Source organism: Bidens hawaiensis, unplaced genomic scaffold, assembly GCF_021521415.1.
Source record: "Bidens hawaiensis isolate Kalapana, Puna unplaced genomic scaffold, B.hawaiensis_p1.1 tig00002380_1, whole genome shotgun sequence".
In the NCBI taxonomy this organism is placed as follows: Eukaryota; Viridiplantae; Streptophyta; class Magnoliopsida; order Asterales; family Asteraceae; genus Bidens; species Bidens hawaiensis.
The window spans coordinates 840,772-866,983 of record NW_027491129.1 but is presented as its reverse complement, the minus strand read 5'-3'; positions in this window follow the sequence as shown (position 1 = coordinate 866,983).

Below are 26,212 nucleotides of genomic sequence, written 5' to 3'. Positions count from 1 at the left end.
GTTCAGATTTGTCTTACAATTTGGTGCGTAGTGTCCAACCCTGCCACACCGGTGGCACACCACCTCCTTGCACACGCCACTATGGTGGTAACCACATTTCCCGCACCTAGGAAACGTTCCCTTCTGCGGTTCTTGCCTTCCGCCCGAACTAGTCATGGCATAGCTCTGGGCAGCGGGCCTAGCTCGCTTGCTTTGCTGCTTTTCTTGGACTCTATGATCATGCGCACCCCGTTTTCCCCCAGCGGATTCTCCTGTCACCTTTAGTGATCCGCTCCGCAAGAAATCATACGTGACTATGCCAGCCTGTGTCACTGCACTTTCATACGTCCGGTGTCCCCCCGCGTTGACTATACTCCTCACTACTGGAGTAAGTCCCCAAATATAACGTTCCACCCTCTTCGTCTCCGGGGTGACCAACCACGGTACTAATCGTGACAGTTCATTGAACCGATTGGTATAACTCAAGTGGTCCGCCCCCCTCATCTCCAGATTCCACAACTCATTTTCCAGTTTCTGCAATTCATTCTTTGGACAGAAATGTTCCAACACAAGAGCCTTAAGCTCCGTCCAGGTCATGTGGTTTGTCGCCACCTGACCTCGAGTCTGTACTATGGTGTTCCACCATGTCAAGGCATGGTCGGTGAATGTACAGGTGGCGTACTTAACGATACAATCCTCGGGACAGTTGCTAATATTCACCACTGATTCTATTTTCTCTATCCATTTAACTAACCCATTCGGTCCTTCAGACCCGCTAAACTCTAATGGCTTGCACAACATGAAATCCTTGATCGAACATCCCCTGGATGCACGAATTGGTTCCGTACGGTTTGTCTCTACCGTAGGTATAGGGCCATTGCTGTCAGTAACGACCACCCTAGGCGGTGCGTCATTACTCGGAATAGTGTTATCATTCCTTGGAGGATTAGCATTTTGTTCCCCGTCATTATTTATGGGCGTTTGATTGCTCAGAGGGGTTGGATTGGTCGAGTTATTAATACTGGCGGCGATGCGCGATACTATATCCGGTATCGCCGCCTCCAACTGTTGAGCAATCAAACGGCTCACATCTACTTCCGATATTTTCGTTGATCGTTTCGGTGCCATTCTACACAACATCAAGAAAACACATATAATTAATACCATTCCAAATTATGAAACACAAAACACATTCCATACATTAATAAACATTAGTACATATTACACAAACATCCGTTTACATGCTTCCCAGTCATCATTACATAACTAAGTTTTAATACAAAGGGCCTATGTTGGTATCATCCTCGACATAACCCGCAATGGGTCAGTGCTTGAATGATACCCAAAAGTATCGATAATGATATGCCCTACAAGAGACCCCCTATGGGCCAGTGGTTGTACTATAACTAAACAAGATTCACTCCGTGTTAGTATCACCACTAACTACTTACATGGAGTATCAAAAAGCGGTTCAAGATTCTACCATCTAACACATCTACACATGGTGGTAAACCAACCCCACCAACACCGCCACCAGCACCACCAACACCGCCACCATAACCCGCATTCGGGTTTCCATCTGGCCGATCAACCAGTGGGAGTATGAGCACTCCCTTTTTAACTGGTTAATAGCATACTGGTGGTCCAGTATGCTGTCCCCGAGGTACGCCCGCCTCTGTACCCCCACGACCAGGGCGGCAGAGTGCTCGTTCACCTGTTCGGTGAGAACACGTAGCCAAGCCGCCAAGTCCCGTTCCTGCCTCGGAAGACCCCACACAGGTAGGGTCGCAGGCTCGGACTGGGGGCGGGAGGACTCGCCCCTATGGTAAGTGGATCTGGGTGGGGTAACAGTGGGCGGAACATACGGGGCACTGATCCGCGCCGTGAGGCGGGGACCGTGTCTGGGGGGAATCGGGGCGGTCTGTGGTGCGGGCGGGGTAGGAGACCTGGTAACCCTAGCAGGGGAGGGTAAACTAGCACTCCTAGCTGGGGTGGTCTGTCTAGAAGTACTATGACTAGCCTCCGAAGGCTCGGAGCTGGGTGCTATACTTGGGCTTCCAGAGGCCCCGGAACTGACCTCTTCCGGGTCCTCTTCCGTCGACACACTAGGTGTTCTTGCCATTTTTACCTGCACACAAGTTAACAAACATATAGTCCCTTTTCATAGTGTAATTCAAAATCAAATTAACATGCACTTACTTATACAATTTTACCACATAATAATATTATCATATACTTACACATATGTTGCCAATTTTACCTATTTAAATTCCCCGTGACTTCCCCTGAATTCCCTCTTGCAGACAAGCCTGTTATTATGTTCCGGACCATAATAACCCACTTGTCCATCCAAGTTCATCCCGATCTCGTCACAATATATTATTAGTTGATATTCAGATCCTATAATACTTGAGCTACTGGTTATATTTTAGGTATCTCTTTCAGACATCCTAATTCTTTATAACCAATGGCTCTGATACCAAGTTCTGTAACACCCCGTAACCGCAGCGGAAACGTACACGGGATGCCACAGACACATCTGATATCAACAGCATTGCTTATAAGGAAAATACCACTACATTAATTTATAACATATTACATTGTTGCGAGTTTCATTACTGTCTAGGTGTTACACACATATTTTACCGATAAGACATTAATAAATTCATTACAAAACATAGAGCAGCAAGCTTCCAACAGGTAGCACAGATAGTTAAGCACATATCAATCATTCCAACTTGGGCATACCTAGAAATCATGTAAAGAAAACGGGTCAACTACGAATAGTTGGTGAGTTTCACTAATTTAAATAAACACTGACAAATCATTTTAATAATCATTTATTAACAATATAATCATGCTGGGAACTATGTTACCCCAGAACATTTCATTTAACTTCCTGGGAACTATGTTACCCCAGAACAATAATAACCCCTGGGAACTATGTTACCCCAGAACAATAAATACCCCTGGGAACTATGTTACCCCAGAACAATAACAACCCCTGGGAACTGTGTTACCCCAGAACAATAATAACCCCTGGGAACTATGTTACCCCAGAACAATAATAACCCCTGGGAACTATGTTACCCCAGAACAATAACACATGATAAACATTTTATATATTCTGTGCATCAGATCATATATATATAAATGTACAAGTATTTCCATACGATCGGTATGTACTTAAATACTTTAAATAAGACATGTTTTCCGCCCCGGGAAAATATAGTTAAAACAATTCATTAAAAGGGGCTCGTGAAAACTCACCTTTTTGTGAGTCGGTGGGTAATATAAGGAACAGCTACGTGCCTGGATCTGTAATATAATATCTAGTCGTTACTATATAATTCCCATAACTTAAAATACGTATCAATCGCCACACCCGACCCAAAAATGGTGTTTGGATGCTATTTTAGTTAAAGTGATGAAATTAGAGTTCGGTTTGACACCCCGTTTGGCCGCGGGGCCCGTTTCCGTCATTTGGGTGCCGGAAACAGTAAAATCGGGTAAAATTACCCAAATCATCCGAATTATTTTCGGATGATTTATTTTTACTTAATTTACTTAGATTTATGAAAATAGTCCATTTTTAAAGTTTTCGTGTACCAGTCAGCTCGCTTATGCGAACTTTGCCGGTTTACACGTTTTAAGCTTTAATTATTTGTTTTTACGTTCTTTTTAGCACAAATAATTACCCGTCTAGTCTCGGGTCTTGAATTTTTGCACAAAACTTATTTTGACATAAAGAAATTTTACAAAATTTTTCCAGATTTATTTTCGTATATTTACATTTATTTATCTATTTTTAAATCTTATTAAAACACTAAATATGTCAAAAATACCAAAACACTTTAGAAAAATCCCAAATTTTTCTGGGATGATCTATGTCATCCTCATAACTTCCTGGAATTTTTCCAGATTTATTTTCCTATATTTACATTTATTTATCTATTTTTAAATCTTATTAAAACACTAAATATGTCAAAAATAACAAAACACTTTAGAAAAATCCCAAATTTTTCTGGGATGATCTCTGTCATCCTCATAACTTCCTGGAATTTTTCCAGATTTTAAAACTTATTTTTCAATCCATTTTCACCCAAAACCGAGCTAGAAAGCCCTAGAACTCGTTTCACCGAAAAGCCTACTTAGACTTTTCCAACTGAGCTCAAATTTTGTGGGTGACTTTTATATGTTATAAAAAGCTTATCTTAATTTTTCCAGAATTTTTCATCATGTTTAGCTATTTTTCACTATTTTTGGCCAAAACCGAGCATTAAATTCACCAAATATTCATCTTTTATCCAAAAATTACCAAAAATTCACAGATCTCATATTTTCATGTGTAGATCATCTCTGTGAAATTTCGTGACCCGACTCTAAGCACACGAAAATCTGTCCAAATTTCATATACACACGAAAACCGAGCTATCTCGTGTTTTCTAGCTTTAGATCGCAAAGATCTTGGTTTCTAGCCTTTGCTAGCCGCTAGATTCAACACTTACAAGCACAATAACACTATACCAAGCAAACTATACCAATCAATCAAACCATTTCTTTCAAAGTGTCGGTTTTTAAGTAAAAACAAAGGTTTTAACCGTAAAAATCCGTTCTCGACTCTTTTTACTCATTTCTTGGACCAAGATCCCTTGTATAACATGTATACATCTCTTGATCATGCAAGAGTCGGTTTCATCTCGGGTTTTCACCCGTCTTTCACATGGAAACTCATTTACAAGGATTCTAACCGTAAAATTTTGTTATTGACACTTTTAACTCGTTTCTTGGATCAAGATCCCGTGTATATCTTGTATACATCACTTGATCTAGCAAGGATCGGTTCCATCTCGGGTTTTCACCCATATTCACTTGGAACCTCTTGTTCTCAAGAACTATGAAATTAAAAACAAGATTCAAGCCTCAAATTATGTATATACCTTGAAGATCTTGGTTAAAAATGATGATCTTGGTTGTATACTTGAAAGATATGAAGGGATTTTGGGAGAGTTTGTTGTTGAAATGTGTTGTAAAAAGAAAAATGAAGTGTATGATAATAATAATAGGACCGATCGGTCCTTTAGGGTGGATGGGGGTGGCCCCCACAAATCCATTCTAAGCCACATATTCGGATTACGCAATCCGGATAATGTTGTGGATAATCTGGCTCAGTTCGTTTCTCGTTTAAACTCGTAATTCGGCCTAAAACGAGCATAAAATGGTCGTTTTCCGGGTTAAAATATAATTTACATAAAACTGATTTAAGAACTTTAAAAACTTAACCCTTTGACATTAAAACATCATATTATTAATAATTACGCATATTTTTCGGCTTGATTGATCGTCTCTTGCTTGGTTTGGTGTTAAAGGTTTCGTTTATCGTACCGACGTACTAATAAATCGAAATCCTTTTTCTGTGCTATAATTCACTTATCCCAAAGCATTAATACCTCGTAAACATCACTAAACATTATATACTTCGTCTATAATGTAATTCCCGGTTCGTTCGGGTTTCAATAATCATTCATTGATTAATTGTAATTCCAATACGATTCACTATATATATGAGTATGATTCATATTGTGAATCATATATACTCGTATAAACGTACTATAACTCATATAATCAGTATTAAATAACACGTAAATAGTATATTCCGGCTAGGGTATACCTGAATTTGCCGGAATCGTTACATGAAAACCCGAGATGAAACCAATTCTTGCATGATCAAGTGATGTATACGGGTTATACAAGGGATCTTGGTCCAAGAAAGGAATTAAACGAACCAAAAACGAATTTTTACGGTTAAATCTTTGTTTTTATATCATAACCGAAACCATGAAAGAAATGGCTTGATTGTGGGTGTAACTTGCTTGGTGTGGTGTTATTGTGCTTGTAGGTGTTGTATCTAATTGTTAGCAAAGGCTAGAAAGCGAGATCCTTGCGGTTTGAAGCTAGAAACACAAGGTAGTTCGGTTTTTGTATGATGTTTGAGATTTGGACAGATTGTGATGTGTTTAGAGTTAGGTCATGAAATTTTACAGAGGTGTTAGATATATGAAAATATGAGTTTTGTGAATTTTTGGTAATTTTTGGACAAAGGATGAATATTTGGTGAATTTAATGCTCGGTTTTGGCCAAAAATGGTGAAAAATATTTAAATATCATGAAAAATTATGGAAAATTCCAGATAAGCTTTTTATATCATGTAAAAGTCACACACAAAATTTTAGGTCCGTTGGAGAAGTCTAAGTAGGCTTTTCGGTTAAACAAGTTCTAGGGTTTTCTAGCTCGGTTTTAGTGAAAATGACATGTAAAAAGAGATTTTGGTTCTGGAAAATTACAGGGGACTATGGGGATGGCAGGGGTCATCCAGAAAAAATTTGGGATTTTTCTAAGATCGTTTGGTATTTACGACATATTTAGTGTTTAAATGGTGTTTAAAAATAGATAAATAAATTTTAAATATAAAAATTAATTCTGGAAATATTTTTATAAAATTCCCCACTGTCAAAAACTGATTGGTGCAAAATTTCAAGATCCGACACTAAACGGATAATTATTTGTGCTAAAAAGAAGATAAAAACAAACTTTTAAAGCTTAAAATGCGTAAACCGGTAAAGTTCGCCTAAGCGAGCTGACTGGTGTATAAAAACCCTAAAAATGAACTATTTTCTTATAATTGAGTTAAACAAGTAAAAATGAATCATCCGAAAATAATTCGGATGATTTGAGTAATTTTTAACCGATTTAACAGTTTCCGGTACGCCAAGGACGGAAACGGGTCCCGCGGCCAATCGGGCGTCTAAACCGAGCTCTAAATTCACAACTTTAATTAAATTGTCAGTTAACAACTATTTTCGGGTCGTGTGTGACCAAACTCATTTTTGAAACATAAAAACGGATAACCGTGCTAGGCACGCAAAACGGGAAAAACGACTAATGGTAATTTTGACTAGTGAACTCTAAACGATATCACAATCTGAGTCCGGAGAAGTGTTTCTGGGTTAACATTGCCCCCGGAACGGTTACAGTACTGGGTTAACAGTGTCCCCAGATGTACCGGTTAACACGGTTAAAGTTATATTAATAGTGATTGTATAGTAACGAATTTAGGGATCGTATTACAGATCCGGATTAATAGCTCACAAACTGTGTTACTGCTTGCGATAAGGTGAGTTTCACGAGCCCCTTTTTCTGAACTGTTTTTAAATATTTTCCCGGGGCGGAAAGCATGTTACTATTGAAATGTTTAAGTACATACTGAACGCATGGATTTGCGTGTATTTATATATGTTTTATTGTACGGGAATCGTACGGAAATGTACTAAGATGGTAATTGTCTGAGTTGCTAACATTGTAAGGCCCCACAACACGAGTGATTAACTGAAATCCGGTAGAGTGTGAATAGTACTATTGGTCTGACAAAACCCAACTGGTCCGGCATGGATTTGCTGATGTTTCCCAGCCAGTTGCACATGTCTATTTTGTTGTTATTTATTTTGCTATGTAATGTTAGGCATAGCGGTTTGGGGCAGGTTCGTGGGCGGAGTATGCCACGGGGTTGTTTGTGGATAGTCAGAGGTTTCACTTGTGGGCTCAGCATAATTACATCGCTAATATATGATTATTATAATGATTTGTCACTGTCTATTTAAATTAGTGAAACTCACCAACTATTCGTAGTTGACCCATTTTCTTTACATGCTTTTTAGGTACTCCCAAACTGGAATAATTGCTATATGCTTGACGATGCGTGCTTTTTATGGAAGCTTAGTGATCTTTTTGTATTAGATATGTTAATGTAATGTTGGTAAAACTTATGTGTTAACGCCTAGACGGTAACTAAACTCAGAACGATGTAATATGTTGTAAATTAATGTAGTGGTGTTTTTCTTTATAAGCAATGCTGTTGATATCAGATGTGTCTGTTGCATCCCGTTTACGTTTCCGCTGCGGTTACGGGGTGTTACATCTCACCCCGGTCGCAACCCCGGAAGATCCTCAGGGAATACTTTTGGGTAGTCGCGCACGATAGGAACATCTTTCATTTCTTTCGTCTCGGCCGTAGAGTTGACAACATACACCTGGTAGGAATTGCACCCTCGCCTTAACAAACCCTCGGCTTTAATCATCGAAATGACATTAAGCCCAAAACTTTCCTTATCACCATAAACCGTCACCACACTACCATCCAAGGACTTTAACCTTATCATCCTACTCTAACACACTATCTGAGCCTCATACCCAGACAACCAATCCATTCCCAAAACTACATCGAACCCTCCTAAGGTCATAACATGCAAAGTAACACGGAACTCATGTCCCTCTAACTCTATCTTACAGTCCTTAACCATTTTCATTATTTTAATCGAAGTGTCACTAGCGGTTTCTACTATAAAAGTTTCAAGCTAATTTACTAAATGGGGGTGGCTACGAAACTTTTGTTCGCACCCGAATCGAATAATACTGAAGCGGAAACACCGTTTACTAGAAACGTACATGTGACGACATCTGGAATCTGCTTGTCTTGTTATTGAGTCAGCATGTAAGCTCTGGTCTTTGGCCTTGCTTGCTCAACATCCTTCTTCCCGCTTCCCCCGGATCCACCATCGGTGCATTCCCTAGCAAAGTGACCTGTCTAAGCGCACTTGTAACATGCGGGCTTTGTACTACACTCATGAGCATAATGGCCTGCCTTTCCACACTTATAGCAAACATTTGATCCAACTATGCACTCCCCAGCATGTATCTTCCCGCATTTCTGACATGTATCAGAACCAATACCCCACCTACACTCTCCACCGTGCATCTTACCACAAGTCTGACACGTCTTCTTCTCCCACACTTTCTGTTTCTTGTCCTTGGAGTTCCATAACTGAGTACCGGGTTGTTTAACAGGAGAGACCCACTTCTTATCCTTCTTCCCTTCCGCCACCTCATCGTCCGCCGCCAAGTCGTCATAGACCATTTTCAAGAGTCTTACAACATAATCAAAGGTAGCAGGTCTAATAGCCTTGAGCAAGACATGAACATTTTGTGGTAGCCCCCTGATGAAACACTTAATCCTCTTGGCTTTAGTGTTCACCATGTCTATCACCAGCCTAGACAGGATGTTGAATTCAGTGGTGTATTCGTGGTGTGTCGTCTTTCCCGCCTTCAGACTCAAAAACTTCATTTCAACCCTCTCAACCTTTGTATCAGCACAAAACCTCTTCATTACCAACTCATTCAGGTCATCCTACCTCATCACCTTTATCTCTTCCCGACTCTTTCTCTGCTCAACCGACTCCCACCAGTACTTTCCCTCATCCCCAAACGATTGGGTAGCATATCCCACAACTTGATCGGGACGGCACTCACTAATGCGAATAAACTTGTCCATAGTGGTTATCCATTGGAGAGTAGCGATTGCGTCTCCCAAACCGGTTAGCTTTGGCGGATCACAACCCTTGAAGGACTTATAGTTGCACCCACCTCGGCTCTTTTCCTACCATCAACCTTCACAGACTTAACCACACTTGATTCATCCTTCTCTCTCTCATCATACTTCTTACTCTTCTCCCTAGACTTCTCCGCTCTTCCCTGGCTTTTAGCAGACCCTTCAGGAGTCAAGTTCTTCACAGCAGTGGCTACAGCTTGAACAATGGCTGCTTGAATTGCGGGGTCAAGTTGATACCCTTCGTTGTTACTCGGGTTTCGTCCAGCTGCGCTTCCTTCATCCCCTGTGTTGGAAGTTGCTTAAACCGAAGGTTGTCGAACAAGACGAGGCCTGCCACGACGTCCAGTGTGATCCAACCATCGTATTCTAAAAGGGAAAACATAAACGTCATCACTCAAGGAACTATTTAGTACATGGATAGTAAGGCTAACATGTAATAACAGTGGCCAGATATGATTAGCTGATCACGTTACTTTCCGTGTCCTGTACATTTCCTCTTATGAGTCTATTTGTGCTAATTCTACTTTTAACAGTTAATCAATCAAATAATCAAGAAATCCTATCCTTATCACATATCCTTTCATTAGCAATTAAGCTAACATTAACATTTATTATCTGACCATACACTTTACCTTTACTGAGCTTGCTTGAGTGACACATGGCATCTTGAACTGCATCTTCTTTATTTTCTTACTTAAATCCCATTCTCTATTCGATTCTAAGCATGTAAGATGCTTAATTCTCTCGAACTTTGCTTTGAACCCAACTTGTAAGGCCCCGCTACCGGTTCCATACATTGGACGTTGGATTTACTCATAAACACAGTTCTAAATATCAAAGTTAATTAAAATATTCGCGGAATATTAAAACTTTCATAAAACGTTACATATTAAATTCATAAATTGTCTTAAACAAACATCTTGTCTCACGAAACCAAAAACATTAAATGTAATCATTTTGAGTCTTCAGATGTCAGCCTCTTATTCTTCTGCCACGTACCCTACTCAAGCTAGCTGCCCCATTCTACTCACCTGCGTGCATACTAAAAGTCAGCTACGCTGAGTGAGTTCTAGTTAATCATACAACATACAACACATTCATATTTACATACTTTCATTCATACTTTCATACTTTTATCATATACTTACTTACCTTCATAACTTACGTTTTAAAGAGCATTACGCCCTACTTTCCTCTAGTATTATTAGGGCCCGGTTCCTTCTTGCCTCGAATATTATTAGGGTCCGGTTCCCTCTTGCCTCGAGTATTATTAGGGCCCAGTTCCCTCTTGCCTCGAATATTATTAGGGTTCGGTTCACTCTTGCCTCGAGTATTATTAGGGCCTGGTTCTCTTTCGTCACCATACAACCATACATTACCTTACATTCATACATATATGCATACATATGATACATACATTATTCATGCATACTTTATATCATATACTCATTTCATACTTACTACATAATACCTCCCTTAACAATACGTGCAATACCCAAAGGTCATCCACGCATTATCAAGCATTCATTCATAATATAAACATAAATATCACATTCATCATTAAGGCATACACTTACCATTTAAGGTAAGTATATTAACATTCACATTGAGTATGCACACAGCCCCGAAAACATAACAAGGAAATGGGGCTAGAAACTCACCTGGATCTTGTTTCGCTCTCCGTTAATTGTTAATCCCTTCTTTAATTGAGCTATGCTAACTGTATATAAGTTACACGTATCAATACTCGTCCTATTTGTATTTCAGCCAAAAATGGCTAAGTCTGGTCTAATCTAGTGGCCTTGTATTAGATTACTTTTACTTAGATTACCTTTAAACCCTAAGGTATTTGAATACAAGCTATCTAATTTCCTTATCATTCTTTTCTTTCCTTACGTTCTTTTAATGCATTCTATCATGGGCATATATATATATATATATATATATATATATATATATATATATGTATATATATATATATATATGTATATATATATATATATATATGTATATATAACATACGGGTTTCACCAGGCATGCAGATACATGTATAACGTATTTGATTATGTGCATGTATTCGAGGTTTACAATGCATGCGGGTCTCCAAGTTCATAAGTATTCAAAGGTTTACATGTATTCGAATGTGTATAGTGGCCATATATTTAAGACCCTTTGTAAGCGAATACATACGTGTATTCGAATGCTTTCCATGTATGCGATGCATGCATGTATTTGATTACATAGCATGTATGTGAACCATGCATATGTATTCGGGTTTACATGATGTATGCGATCATATCGATGTAGGCGAGCTTACTATGTAAATTACTATCTTCATTGTAAGCAAATGGTATGTAGTCTAGTAACCCCGGTGTAATCGATTTGGTGTTTTGTAATCGAATATACATGCTGAGTTCCAGATTGTTATGGAGTCTTGATTGTAAGCGACTATACAAGTGTAAGCAATTATATAATTGCGTATTGCCTCATTCCCGGTGCCCTACTTTGGTGTTGGATTTACTCATAACCACAGTTCTAAATATCAGAGCTAATTAAAACTTTCGTAGTATCAAAACATCGTGACAAATCTTCAGATGCCAGCCTCTTCAATCCTGCCATGTGTCCCTCTCAAGCTAGCCGTCTCAATCTATTTACCTGCGCGCATACTAAAAGTTAGCTACGCTGAGTGAGTTCTAGTTAATCATGCAACATACATTACATTCACATACATACATACATACGTATCCGAAGACACATATCCATACTTAACCTGTTACCGCACTTTCATACATACATGCTATCACATACCTCAGCCCACCGAGATTTTGTTCATAGTCCGCTATCTATACCTATACTCAAGGTCGTGAACACGTAAAAGGTCCGTAGTCCTTACCTATGTTCACCTTTCATGGAACGTACAAGGTCCGCAGTCCTTCCCTATACCATCCTACAATAACAACACGTACAAGGTCCGCAGTCCTTCCCTATGTTGCCACCTATTCCATAGCACGTACGAGGTCCGCGGTCCTCCCCTATGCTATTACATTTACAGCACGTATAAGTTCTGCAGTCCTTTCCTATGCTGGCTCCTATCTATAATGCGTATAAGGCCCACAGTCCCTAACTACGTTCTCATCTATCATCTATAACACGTATAAGGCCCACAGTCCTTAACTACGCCATCACATGCCAAGTCTATGTCCAACAGAAGTTAGAGGGATTTGCCATCCTAACTTACTGTGTCCGACGTAGAGTCTGCATACCGTGCATACTCTTGCTTACCCGAACCACGTGTACAACAATCATATATATAATGTACCAAGAAAATTACATCATATCATACGGACAGACTAAACGTTCTTCACATCATTCATCTAACAACTATACTCCTCGAAGATACGTGCAATATCCGAAGATCGTTCACGTACCGACATGCATTATTTAATACATACATTCTATCACATATATCGTATATAGCATACACTTACCACTTAAGGTAAATGTACCAACGTTCACATCGAGTATGAACACAGCCCCGAAAACATAACAAGGAAGTGGGGCTAGAAACTCACATGGATTCTGTTACGTTCTCCGTTCGCGGTTATTCATTTCTTTAACTGAGCTCTGCAAACTGTATATTAATTACGTGTATCAATGCATGTCATAATCACATTATTCATATTTTAGCCCAAAATGGCTAAGTCTAGTCTATTCTAATGGCTTTATAAGGTATTGTATTCATTAACATGGTCTTGTATTACAATACAATTTATTTAGATGTAATTTTACCCTCAAACACTAATGTATTCAAATACTTTGTATTTGAATACAATGTGTTCCTCTCTTTCTTTCCTTTTGTAATCGAGTCTTTCAATGTATTCTAGCATAAGCATTGTATGCTAATCTGCATGAAATCAAGTGTATGTACGTAATCAAATTCATGTATGTATTCGAGTGTATATATGTAATCGAATGCATGTATGTATTCGCATATATATGCAATCTAATGCATGTATGTATTTGAATATATATATATATATATATATATATATGTAATCGAATGCATGTATGTATTTGAATTCATATAATGTAATTGAATCCTTGGATGTAATCGACTGTATACATTGTATTCGACCCCACTGTTGTAATCGAGTATGGGCATGTATGCGCTTCCTGTATTGTATGCGAATCTCTATGTTGTATTCGAGTCATAGCATGTACTCGAACCATGTAATTGTATTCAAATGAGGACATTGTAATCGAATATAAGGATGTATTCGAATGACCTGCTGCATATGTCCCTTTTTATCGTTATTTTAATATATCTCACGGCATTAATGCCCTATTATGGTATTGTATCAACCTATAAACTTTTCCATAACCGTGCTCGGCTAAGACTTAGCCCGTTTATCCATAACGCTTCAACCTTTATTGGTTTTAAACGCATTTAAGCTAGATCTAGGGTTTCTAAGTGAACCGTATATATTAACGAGTTCATTAAGTCCACTTTTAACATCAAGTTAACAATTTTAGGGTATTAACAATACCCGATTTACTATCCTACCAAGTTTCATGCAAAAGCGACTTCGTTTACCCGTCCTTTTTACGAACCGAACACTACTCGTTTTACCCGAAACAAACCAACTAACCCGTTTACTATCAAGTTCATTACTATATCAATAATCATGACCCGATCTGTCATCCTACCAATTTTCATGTAAATCTGTACACGAAAAGTAAACATTTTTAACAAAAACGTACATTTGATGTTTTTAATCAAAATCACTTGAATAGACCAAAACCATATCAAACGAACTTGGAATTGAGTGATTCAAGCGGCCATGGAACCATCTCGCCCCGATCAACAAACTCATCAGCTTTCCTTCGCCGGGAACCACAGCTACAGTCACCGGAACAGCTGAACAGTCGCTGGAATCTTCACTTTTGAGCTGCTATGATTTGCTGATAAACACTAAACCTCCCGACCTCTGATCGAAGATCTAATCGGTAGAAATATTCATTTATATATATTGAACCTTCGATTGAAATTTGATACCGATCCGACGGTCAGATCTCCGGTAATCTTTGTGTCTTTGTGGGTGGTTTTTCAAAAACGGGAATTGAAGAAGTGTGTTTTTTATGGTGTAGGCTATGGTGTAGAGATGTATGAAAATGGAAAGGATTAGGGTTTAAGTGGTATTTATACTCCCTTAAGCCCATAGACCTTAGGCACATCTTTCCTTTTTGTTCCACAATTTAACTCCATCTAATTTGCCTTCTTATCATTTCATCCTTATTATTTTATTAATTCTCTACTAACTCAAGTAAACTTTTCCACCATAAATAAATAATATATAAAATATTATTCTATGAAATTTCAGGATGTTACAATTTGTAATCGAGTCTGTTTGTAAGCGACTATACAAGTGTAAGCGATTATATAATTGTAATCCAGTCTGTTTGTATGCGACTATGCAAGTGTAAGCGATGATATAATTGTAATTGAGTCTGTTTGTGAGCGACTTCATCATTATATGCGAGTTTACAAGTGTAATCGGATTTATAAGTTGTAAGTGAGTCTAGACGATGTAATCGAGTCCTTTGTAAGCGAATACAACAATGTAATCGATTATCTTGTTGTAAACGAGTCTTGTATTGTAATCTAGCCTTAAGATTGTAAGCGGCTTGTCATGTAAGCGAGTATATATGTAATTGACTGGTCTGATTAATTGGCCACGGGTTTGGTCCCTTTCAATGTTATCTTACTTGTTTTAACCCTAACATCTTATTATGGATCGGTATAGACCCAAAATAGTTTCCTTAACCGTTTTCGGCCAAAGCTTGACCCGAGTGATTATAAAGCTTGGACCTTTAGGCTTAAAACGTTCAAAACTAGATCTAGGTTTTCTTTAAACGAGTCGTACATAGCCGTAGGTTCGTTAAGTTCATTTTAACATCAAGTTTGCTAATTTATGGTCCATCTATACCCGATCTACTCTATGTTTAAGTTTTATGGCCAACCGTTCATAAAAACGTAAACTTTAAAGATCAAGAACATACCTTTACGTGTTCGTTAGGTCACGTTTAGCTTGCTTATGAACTTTAATCTTGTATTTAGATTGTACGTTCAAGATCTATCAATATATAGGCTCGGTTTGGTCTCGGATATCTCCTCTAGCTCGCGGCCGTGAGTATGCTTATGTATGTGTGTGTTTTAAGTGCGTAGAGAATAAGATGGAGAGAAATGAGAGATTTAGGGTTTTAGAGGGGTTTAAGGGAGTATTTATACTCTCTTAAGCCCATGGACCTAAGGCCCATCCCATCTCTTATTCCATCTTTCCGACCCAAGTCCATATTCTTTATAATATTTAATCTAATTAAATATTATCACACAATAACTAAACAGACTTTCCTTTATTTTATTATTATAAATTTAGGATTTTACAGTTAGGGATTACGTATATGTGACCCCAGAGGCGAATCTAGAAAATTTAGCGGGGGGGGGGGGGGGGGGTAAAAAGAGAAGAGGGTTGGCCAACCATTCTTAAGGCCTAGGGCAGAATGAACTTCCGAGGCACATGAGAGGGTAAATTGGTCCTTTTATACACAACTCCTTAAAAATTAGAATACATATGTGAGAACCATTTTAAAATTGAGGACTTTAAGAACCATTTTGTATCACAAAAAAAACTCCTTTAAAAATATAAAAAACGCGAAAATAAAAAAAGTAAAAAAAGAAAAATTTTTATTTTTCATCCTGGTTTCATAAAAAAACAAAAAAATATCGGTTTAGCAAAATTAAACACATATGTATAATACTTATTTTTTTATATTATACATATTAGATACACATATGTACAATTAAGATAAATAATGATGTACATATTTGTACATTATGTAAATCGAGATTAAATACAAATATACATATGTATATAATTAAGTTTCTTACATATTTTTTTCATTTTTTATGAAACCGAGATGAAAAATAAATATATTTGGTTTTTCACTTAATAAAAAATTTTCATTTTAAAATTTCCTTTTATATATATTTAAGACGTTTTTGTGTGGCTCAGGATGGTTCTCAAACTTCTCTTAGAATCCTCATCATATATATATATATATAGAACAAGGTTAAAATAAGAAGTATATTTTTCCTAAAAAGTGTAGAAAGTGTGTTTTCATCATTAGATCCAATAAAACACACCGCACAATAAACACACCGCAACTATAATAAAACACACCGCACAATAAACACACTTTTCATATCTACATTCAGATCAACAAATCTAATGCACCAGATTACTTCTTACACTTTTTAGACACACTCCACTTTTTATTTTAACCTCTCCCTATATATATATATATATAAGGATTGGGAAATACTGTTTTGATTTTTCAGGGGTATTTTTTCTCTTAAAAAAATAATGTAATGCATGTGACTGAGGGTGCATCATAAGGATGTGTTCCCCACTTTTTTGGAGTGTTCCCTACTTTTTTGGAGTTCTATTCGAACCTAACTACACACACACACACACACACACACACACACACACACACATATATATATATATATATATATATATATATATATAGGGTGGGGTTATAATAAGAAGTGTAGTGTGTCTAAGAAGTGTAATAAGTAATCTGGTTCGTTAGATATGTTGATATGACAGTGGATATGGAAAGTGTGTTTATTGTACTGTGTGTTTTGTTAGATCTAATGGTGAAAACGCACTTCCTTCACTTCTTAGGACAAATTTATTTCTTATTTGCTATATATATATATATATATATATATAGCAAGGTTAAAATAAGAAGTAAAACTATCATAAGAAGTGTAAGAAGTGTTTTTTACCCTTAAAAAATAAAACACACCGAACAAAAAACACACTAACAATATCCACCATCAGATGATCACATCCAACGCCCGATATTACTTCTCACACTTCTTACAAATAACTCACTTCTTATTCTAACCCCACCCTATATATATATATATATATATATATATATATATATATATATATATATATATAGGGAAATGATAAAAAAAGAACTCCTCCTTAGAGAAAGAACTAGAGTAAAAAAAACAATGAAGTATTTTTAATTTAATTACAAAAAATACGTTTAAATTGTTTTTCTTTCATCCTTCTTATATGTTATTATTCACCATAAAAATATATAAAATAAAATAAAAAAAACTCGTTGTATTGCATATATGCAATACATCGACTCTTTTATAATGTGTATGTGCAATAGTATGTATTTTGATATTTGAAATAGTGTTGAATAACTTATATGCAGTTTTTTGTATTGTATATTCGCAATATTATTATATTATATACAAAAATAGATAAAAATCGATATAGTGCATATGTGCATTAGTATTGTATTACATATATGCGATAGTGTGTTTTGCATACAATTATTAGTGTTTTATTTGCATATATTCAATAGTGTGTATTATAAAATGCATTTGTGTTGTATTATATGCAATAAGACACTATTTTATATATGCAATACACATTAATGCACATATGCATTGCCTCGCCACTTTTTATTTGTTTATTTATTTTTTTAGGACCAATATCATCTTATTAGAAGGAGTAAAGAAAAATAATCGTAAAATATTATTTTTTTAAAAATGTTAAAAATAATTCTTTATTGTTCTCTAGTTATCTCTTAAAAATGAGTTCTCTCTAGATTTCACCCACACACACACACACACACACATATATATATATATATTAAGGGAATGTTAACGTACAAAAGAAATTAACGTACTAAACGTGAGAATCAAGTAGAGTAATTATGTAATAACTCTTTGATAATTACTCTATGATGAAATTACACAATTACTCTACTTGTATATATAATTTCTATACTTGATTCTCACATTTAGCACGTTCATTCCATTTGTATTTGATCCAAACCCTATATATATAAATAGTGAGGATCCTGAGAGAACTTTTTGAAATTGAGAATTTTGAGATCTTTTTTAGGTAAAAAAAATACCCATTAAAATATTATAATAAAATTGTAAAATAAAAAAATTAAAAAAAGTAAAAAAAACCAAAATATTTTGTTTTCTTCCAAGTTTCGTAAAAAATACCCCTAATTATACACATATGTATATTTTTATTTAATCTCGATTTACATAATGCACACATATGTACTTATCATTTATTTTAATTGTACATATGTGTATAAATAATAACTTATATAAAATTATAAAATACATATTATACATAAATGTATAATTTTGCTAAACCAATATTTTTTCTAATTTTTTTTAAAAAAGCAGGATGAAATTTTTTTTTGGTCTTTTTTACTTTTATATTTTCGTGTTTTTCTTAAAAAAAAATTTGTGGTTTAAAATGGTTTTTAAAGTTCTTATATACATATATCTATATTTACATATAAAACATATTAAGTGGACCAAATGATAATTAAGCCATTTCAGGGGAGACGCCCGTAAAATTAATTATCTCTTCACCGGCGGCTTACTTTCTCTTTCAATCCAACGGTTACATGCATCATCCGGCGACGTACACGATGCTACCATTGAATGCCCTAATTGAAATCGTCAATGAAACCGACAATCATATAATGGTCGTATTGATACGATTGCTGGTAGATATGAAACCATGTGTCAATCACGGGGGTTTCATCATGTTTCTATAGTTATCTTGGTTTAATCGTTACCTAAACTCTGATCATTATTATAGTAGATGCAAAATTGTTGGCACTAACACATGTTTGTTACGAGAAACGACATTTATGTACGTTGTTGATTTTGTCTTGGGTTCATATTAAAGGCCTTCAGGGTTTCTAATGATTGACTTCTGATTCCTCATATACATGATTTAAGGTTAAGTATTTGATTATTTATCGTTTTTTTTAAATGTATTTGGAGTAATAAGTTAATCTGTTATTTCAACAATTTATTTTTCGATTTGTGTGGTTTACTAGCGTCTGATTTGGGGTTTCCATTCTTGCGTGCTTGCAGGTTTCATTAGTTCAAGTTGCTCAACTTATTATTTTTTATTACTGATGGTTAGTGTTTTTATTTTGGACTAGGAAAATGCCTTTTAGAGTAACATACAGATACCAACAGGACATTTACGATTATAATTATGGAAATGGCATAGATTCTCAAGAGAGTGGTAATTGATCTTTCACATGCATGTTTTTTCTAACTAATGGCCATGTGATTCCACTTTACTTAACATTTGTAAACCAATAACTGTATCTGAGTCTCTTTGCCCTGTATGTTGATTTTATAGAGCATTTAAAAAAGTGATTTTTTATGTCTTTTTTTTTTTTACTATTATACCCTTTGTGTAGCCTGCTATATTGTAGAAGTAAAACCAGAAATTATACAAAAAGTCATACATCTGATAATGAGGAATATCTGTCATCATGTGATATATGTGCCTATGTGGTGTCCTTCGCAACCATTTGATCAGAAGTATTAACAATAGGCAATCATGTACAGGTATGCATCTTTGTTTAATGTTTTTGTTTGTTCATAGTTGAATTATCTTACAAAGCAAGCTGAAATCTAGAAAGAGAACCTAAGAGAGTCAACATATTACATACATATGTATATATAATAGGTTCAATTCTCTCGGTTCATTTGTCCCATTTTAGTCATTGTGATTGACCACAGTGTTGCCTGCCAAACTAATTCCAAAACTTTTATATATATATATGGGTTATTCTAAAAGTACATAATATCTAAAAAGTGTAGCAAATGATCTTTACCATTGGATGGGGTGATCCAATAATCAAGATGAAAAGTTGTTATAAACCATGGTGTGTTATATTTTATTAGTTTAATAATGATAGGAAATCAGGGATAAAATCTTGTTTTAAACACACGTGGAATATTCAACTGATTATTAATGTAATGTCCTACATTTTAGGAATCACTGAATCATTATATATCTCACAAATTAATACAATAATAATTATTTCAGCTATCATTACGTATTAAAAAAAATGTTCATACAGTAGTGAATAAATATAAAGAACAACACAAATTAGAAAATAAAACGTTATGAATTAATTGATTCTATGTATTAAGAATTATAACAGATTAGTATGAACAATAACACAACAATATTAAAATATATTACAAACTGCCAAAGTATGAACAATAACACAATAATATATATGAACTATAAAATAGTAAAAGATATGGATTACAAAACATAAGACTAAAAAGTTTAGATTAAAAACTATAACATAGTAACATGAACAATGGCACACCAATACTATTTTTTAAAAGGCTTTAACTGACTATAACACAGTAGTATGAACAATAACACAAATATATTATTAAAAAAAAGGTTTTAACTATCAAAGTATATGAACTATAACCCAATAACATGAACAATAACACAGTAACGATAAAGAAATATATGGATTACATAACATTAGATTATTGGTGGGTTTTTTGTTCACCGTCTTCCATGTTATAATTAGCCATGTTGATTTCGTGACTATTAATGTGTATGCATGGAGAATGAAACAATAATTGGTGTAAATTGTTGAAAAATATATTGATGAAAGTTACATAAGGATTTAAAAAAGTTAATGCAATCAATATGCAAATAAGTTATGATATTTTGATTAAATTGAACATAACTATAGGGATCTTCATAAATGCATACTCTCCTCACATAAATTTAGTGGATGAGATGTGATTGCTCTTAGTTCCAAATTAGTAAAATTATATCTTGACAATCCTACCTTTATGTGTTATATTTCATTCAATGGTCAATATCATTTCTTACACTTCCTATGAAAGTTTGTCTTTTTATTAAACCTTACTCTATATATATATGTGTGTATATATATAGGGGATGGATCTTGCGAGAAGTGATATTACAGTGAGAAGTGCGAGAAGTGAATGTATAACTCCATTAATCCCTAATTTCACTCCTTTCATATGATGTTACATACATATATGTAGGTTGGTTGTATGTATGTCTTAATTACACATTCAAACCTACCTACAAACATATAAATGTACCGAGCCACATTCAAACCTATGTACCTACACACATACACATATACAAACATACGTACCTACACACATACATATGCACCTACACAACGCACCTACACATAAGAAAGTGAGTGAAATTAGGGGTTAATGGAGTTAACCTTCACTTCTCGCACTTCTCGTTGTAAAAAAACTTCTGAAATGATCCAATACATATATATATATATATATATATATATATATATATATATATATATTTATATATATATTAAAAGGCATCTAGTGGTTATTTCACACCAAGTACTATTCATCACCTATTAACAAGATAAACCAATAAGTTATTCACATGTGTCTTAAGGTAATTGGTTTTTTCACGTGGGTAATTACAAGGTAGATACAAAATTTTGAAGTCAGGTTTACAATTGATAGCATTCTTTATTGAAGTTTCTTTCCTTTACACGTGTTGCTTGATCTGCACACGTGTTACTTGATATGTTTGTGCATACCAATTTTAACCTACGCATGGCGCCACCGCTTTCCTTTCCTATCTTTCTTTCTTCAACGACTGCGTCATATTAGTCCATGGATATGCAATCGAGGAGTAAGCGATTGAAAGCAAAACTTCACTTTCTGATTACTAGTACGTTCGATAAGCAGGGAGTGAAGGAAGTGGCGTAACCGTAATGCATGTTTTGCTTCATTTGGAAATTTGAAATAAGTTTACAGAGTGATTCTGACGCCTGGGTAGGTTTTGTATTAGTGCGTTTTCATTATATCCCAGTTTATTTGTCTTAGTCTCATACTTGGTTGGTTTGGGATTTGCATGTTTTTTTTATAAAATTGCAACCTACTTTCAAATTTGTAACCATATATCAGAACATTATAATCTTCATATCTTAGGTAAATTGCTAAATTCACTGTCATTTGTTAGAGCATTAATGTCTAATGTTAGGTCTTGCGGGCTTATTATGTCAAATGTATTGCGTAAAGGGCTGAAACTGTCAACTGTTTGGAACATATAAGTCATAATCATCCGTATAAGACTTATACGAGCGGATAAGTCTTACACGCTGACCATGGACTTATACGTGACACAGTAGAAGTATATATAGGCTTTCATGTTCATTATTTTGTAGCAGTTGGTAACAGTTTTGATTTGTACTCAAGTTTTATATCAATATATCGGAGCTTATAAGTAAATGTGTTGTTAATCCTTTACGATACCGCAATGATGGTCGGGATTTAATTATACGTACTAAGGTATGCAATTCTTTCTTGATAATCTACTGATGCATTTGTTAAATCTAAAACGTTAAGTTGTCAACATGTACATTTGTACAAGTGTAGCTAACGCTTACATTTGATTGTTTCAGGTACAAGTGGACCCTTTTTGATTATCATGGACGTCGACCATTGGCTCGCATCGTTACTTAATATTAGACTAGTATAATATAGTTGTAATATATTATGTAATATGTTCTCATTATTTGTTGAGTCTCATTATTATGTAATATTTTCTCGTTATATATTGAATCTCATTATTAATTGTTATGTAAATATGCTTAAATTTGGATTTGGAAAGATATGGTATGTTAAGCTATTTATAAAGTTGATTGGAAGTTATAGGGACTAGATCATCATTGAATTATTTCCGGCTAGCAACTTAGCCGTAATTCATATATAGCATCCATGTATATCATCATTACACAAAGTGATTTTCTTTATATCATAATTACCTAGGAACTATAAAAGGTATTTTTTAATTGACAATAATATCTTATTAATTTATTAAATTTATTCATATAAAAGACAATATTATTTTACCTTAATTACATTAAAGTAGTAGATATTCATTCATATAATTAACAATTATTACACTAAAACCATATCAAAGCTAATATTCATTCATATAATTAAAAAGTAGTACATATAAAAACTTAATGTCCTAAAATATATAATCTTACATTAAAATAAAATATCTAATAATTATTATTAAGAAGATAGATTGTGAACATCGATTGGTCTTCACTCCAGTTGAAACTGGCTCTCGACCCGATATCAATCACGTTCTCTTCCAGAAAATCTTCCCACTTACGAACCTTGTATTGACGCGACTCGTACTGCCTATCGTTCCTGCGAGCAACTATTTCAAAAACATCCCCATTATCACAAAATATGAACTTCAATTTGAAGTTCTTCGACCAGATGTTGTACCGGTTGACAAATGCAACCGGTAGTTTCTGCCATATTAAAAAAACAAAATTTCAAGTATAAATTTATAACTTATTATACAATAATCTTTGATTGAAATTATAATAGTAAGCAAGAGAATGAGCTATAACTTACGGGGTAACCCTTAACTACCCTCTTAAAGGTGTAGTCGTATTCCATCCCTTGAACGTTTGTGTAGTCTTCTGCATTAAATCCACAAGAACATGCATACTTAATATTTTGATCAAAATTTACAAAATCAAAATCGGATTCAGATACTAGATTGTATAATTAATTATAACCCTAGTTCATGTATTTATAACTATGTTCATTATACGCAAAACTCTAATAGAAAGGAAGACGAAATATCGTGCATGGTTGCATATGGTTATTCATAAATCGATCAAACGTGTAAATTAAGCATATATGAAATACCTTCGTCATGGTATAGCAGAGTGATGGATATCGCCATGATTTTGAGTTTACTTTGAAAACTAACTGATCGATTAGGGAGTAGGGACAGGGATGACGAAAAGGTGTTTGGAAACAATTGCTTATATATCGTGTTTTAACCAAAAAGGCCCAAATAATTATCTTTTAAGCAAAATGGCCCTTTGAAAAACATATTATAGTCTTTAGTCACACTTTACAATTAAAACTGTCACCATAAACTACTAAGACAACACTAATGTTTCCTTAATGAATGTAAAGAATGTAATGGTCACATGTTAACTAATTAAAAGTATGTACACTTCACTAACATTTCCTTAGTAACGAACATTTAGTCACACCTAAAAAAGTGAACAATTAGCAAAATGTATTTGTAGTTACAAATTGTATGCATTTGCTATTACCATAATGTATATTTTGTTACACATCCAAATTGGAGATGTGACCAAATCGTTCACAAAATTTTTTCATCATCTTCACTTTAGCTCATGTTGCCGGTCAATATTTAGTTTTTATTAAAAAATATATATTTTTTTATAAACTCTGTTTTACTTAAAATTTATATCGTCGTGTTCACAAAAATAAATAAACCAAGACTGTGTTTTTTAGATTTTTTTTTAAAACTTAATTATTAAAAGTTATTGTAAAAATTCAATGTTATAGTTTAAACTAATTAATGTGTAAAGAAAAGGAAAAACAAATTAAATAGAAGTCCAATAAAATAGTGACATTTGGCAGTGAGTGAGTTTGCAAATAATGTTGTTGTGTTGAACCGGTTTGTATCTAGTTTGCTAATGGTTACTATTAGTCACACCTAAACTAGTCTTATACTAGTGGAGTTACTTTGTCACGTATTCCAATGCTAACCAAATATCTAACTAGTTGTTTAGTATTAATAACATTGCCTTGTATTAATAGCATTGCCTTTATATGTTTTTGTACTTAAAATGGCACCTGCACATTATTTTCTTCATTTCTGTTAGTTCAGATTTTTTCTCACGGTGTTAACTATCAAGGTTAGTCTGCTAGTTTTTATATTACTTGCATGTATATGAAAGTGTAATTTTGTAAGTTCTGTTTAGATTATAAATAGTTTGAAGCATCAGCGTGTATCCATTGTCGTGTGTGTTAATTAACTGTGTTGATTTGTTGTTACAGATGAAGATTACTGATGTAGATGAAGATGACACGGAAGATGATAAAGTGTTGATTTGGTCATGGACGCAATCGTTACTCTCCAAAGGAAGATCATAAGGTTTCGGTTCAAGTCTAATATCCGTGATTTGGTGGATTATTTCTCATAGTATCATCTGTCCGAATCTCGGAAAATGATCTGAATCTATGATGGTGTTTCCGTAAAAACTTTATTCACCATCGTTATTATAGATTCGACCGAGGTCAACAGACTGGATCTTCGGATGGCTGGGGTGCTGCCAAGACATCCATGGGTAATTCGATAGATCCAAAATTTCAAGTTAATAAGACCGAGGTCTACTATATCATTAGTTAGGCTAAATCTAGTTTAGGATGGTGACGGTTATTCAGTTTGTACGGTTATTCAGTTTGTAATCTGATTGTTATAATCAATATATAGCTTTTAATGTTGATTTTTGTAACAGTCGTGACGGTTATTCAGTTTGTACTCTGATTGTTATAATCAATATACTAAATGTTAAGAGTGAATGTGTTGTGACTACTTTATGTTATAATTCCGCTATACCATATCGAATAGTAAATATAAACGTTTCGGTAAATTCAAAAGTACATGCATACATATCAAATAGTTTGGTCAAACTATAAAAAATCAAAATTGGATTCATAAAATAGATTGTATAATTAATAACCCTTCATTTATTAACTACATTCATTACGCAAAACGCGAATAGAAAGGATGACGAACTCATGGCTGCATACACTGGTTATTCATAAATCAAACTACTTATAATAGTGTTTAGAACAAAAATGGGCCCAAATTATTGTGTTTTGAAAAAAGGCCCAATTAATCAACTTTTAGGCAAAATGGCCCATTGAAAACCATAATATAGTCTTTAGTCACACATTAAAATTAAAATTGTCACTATAATCACACCTAATTAATTAGTAATATTTTTACACAC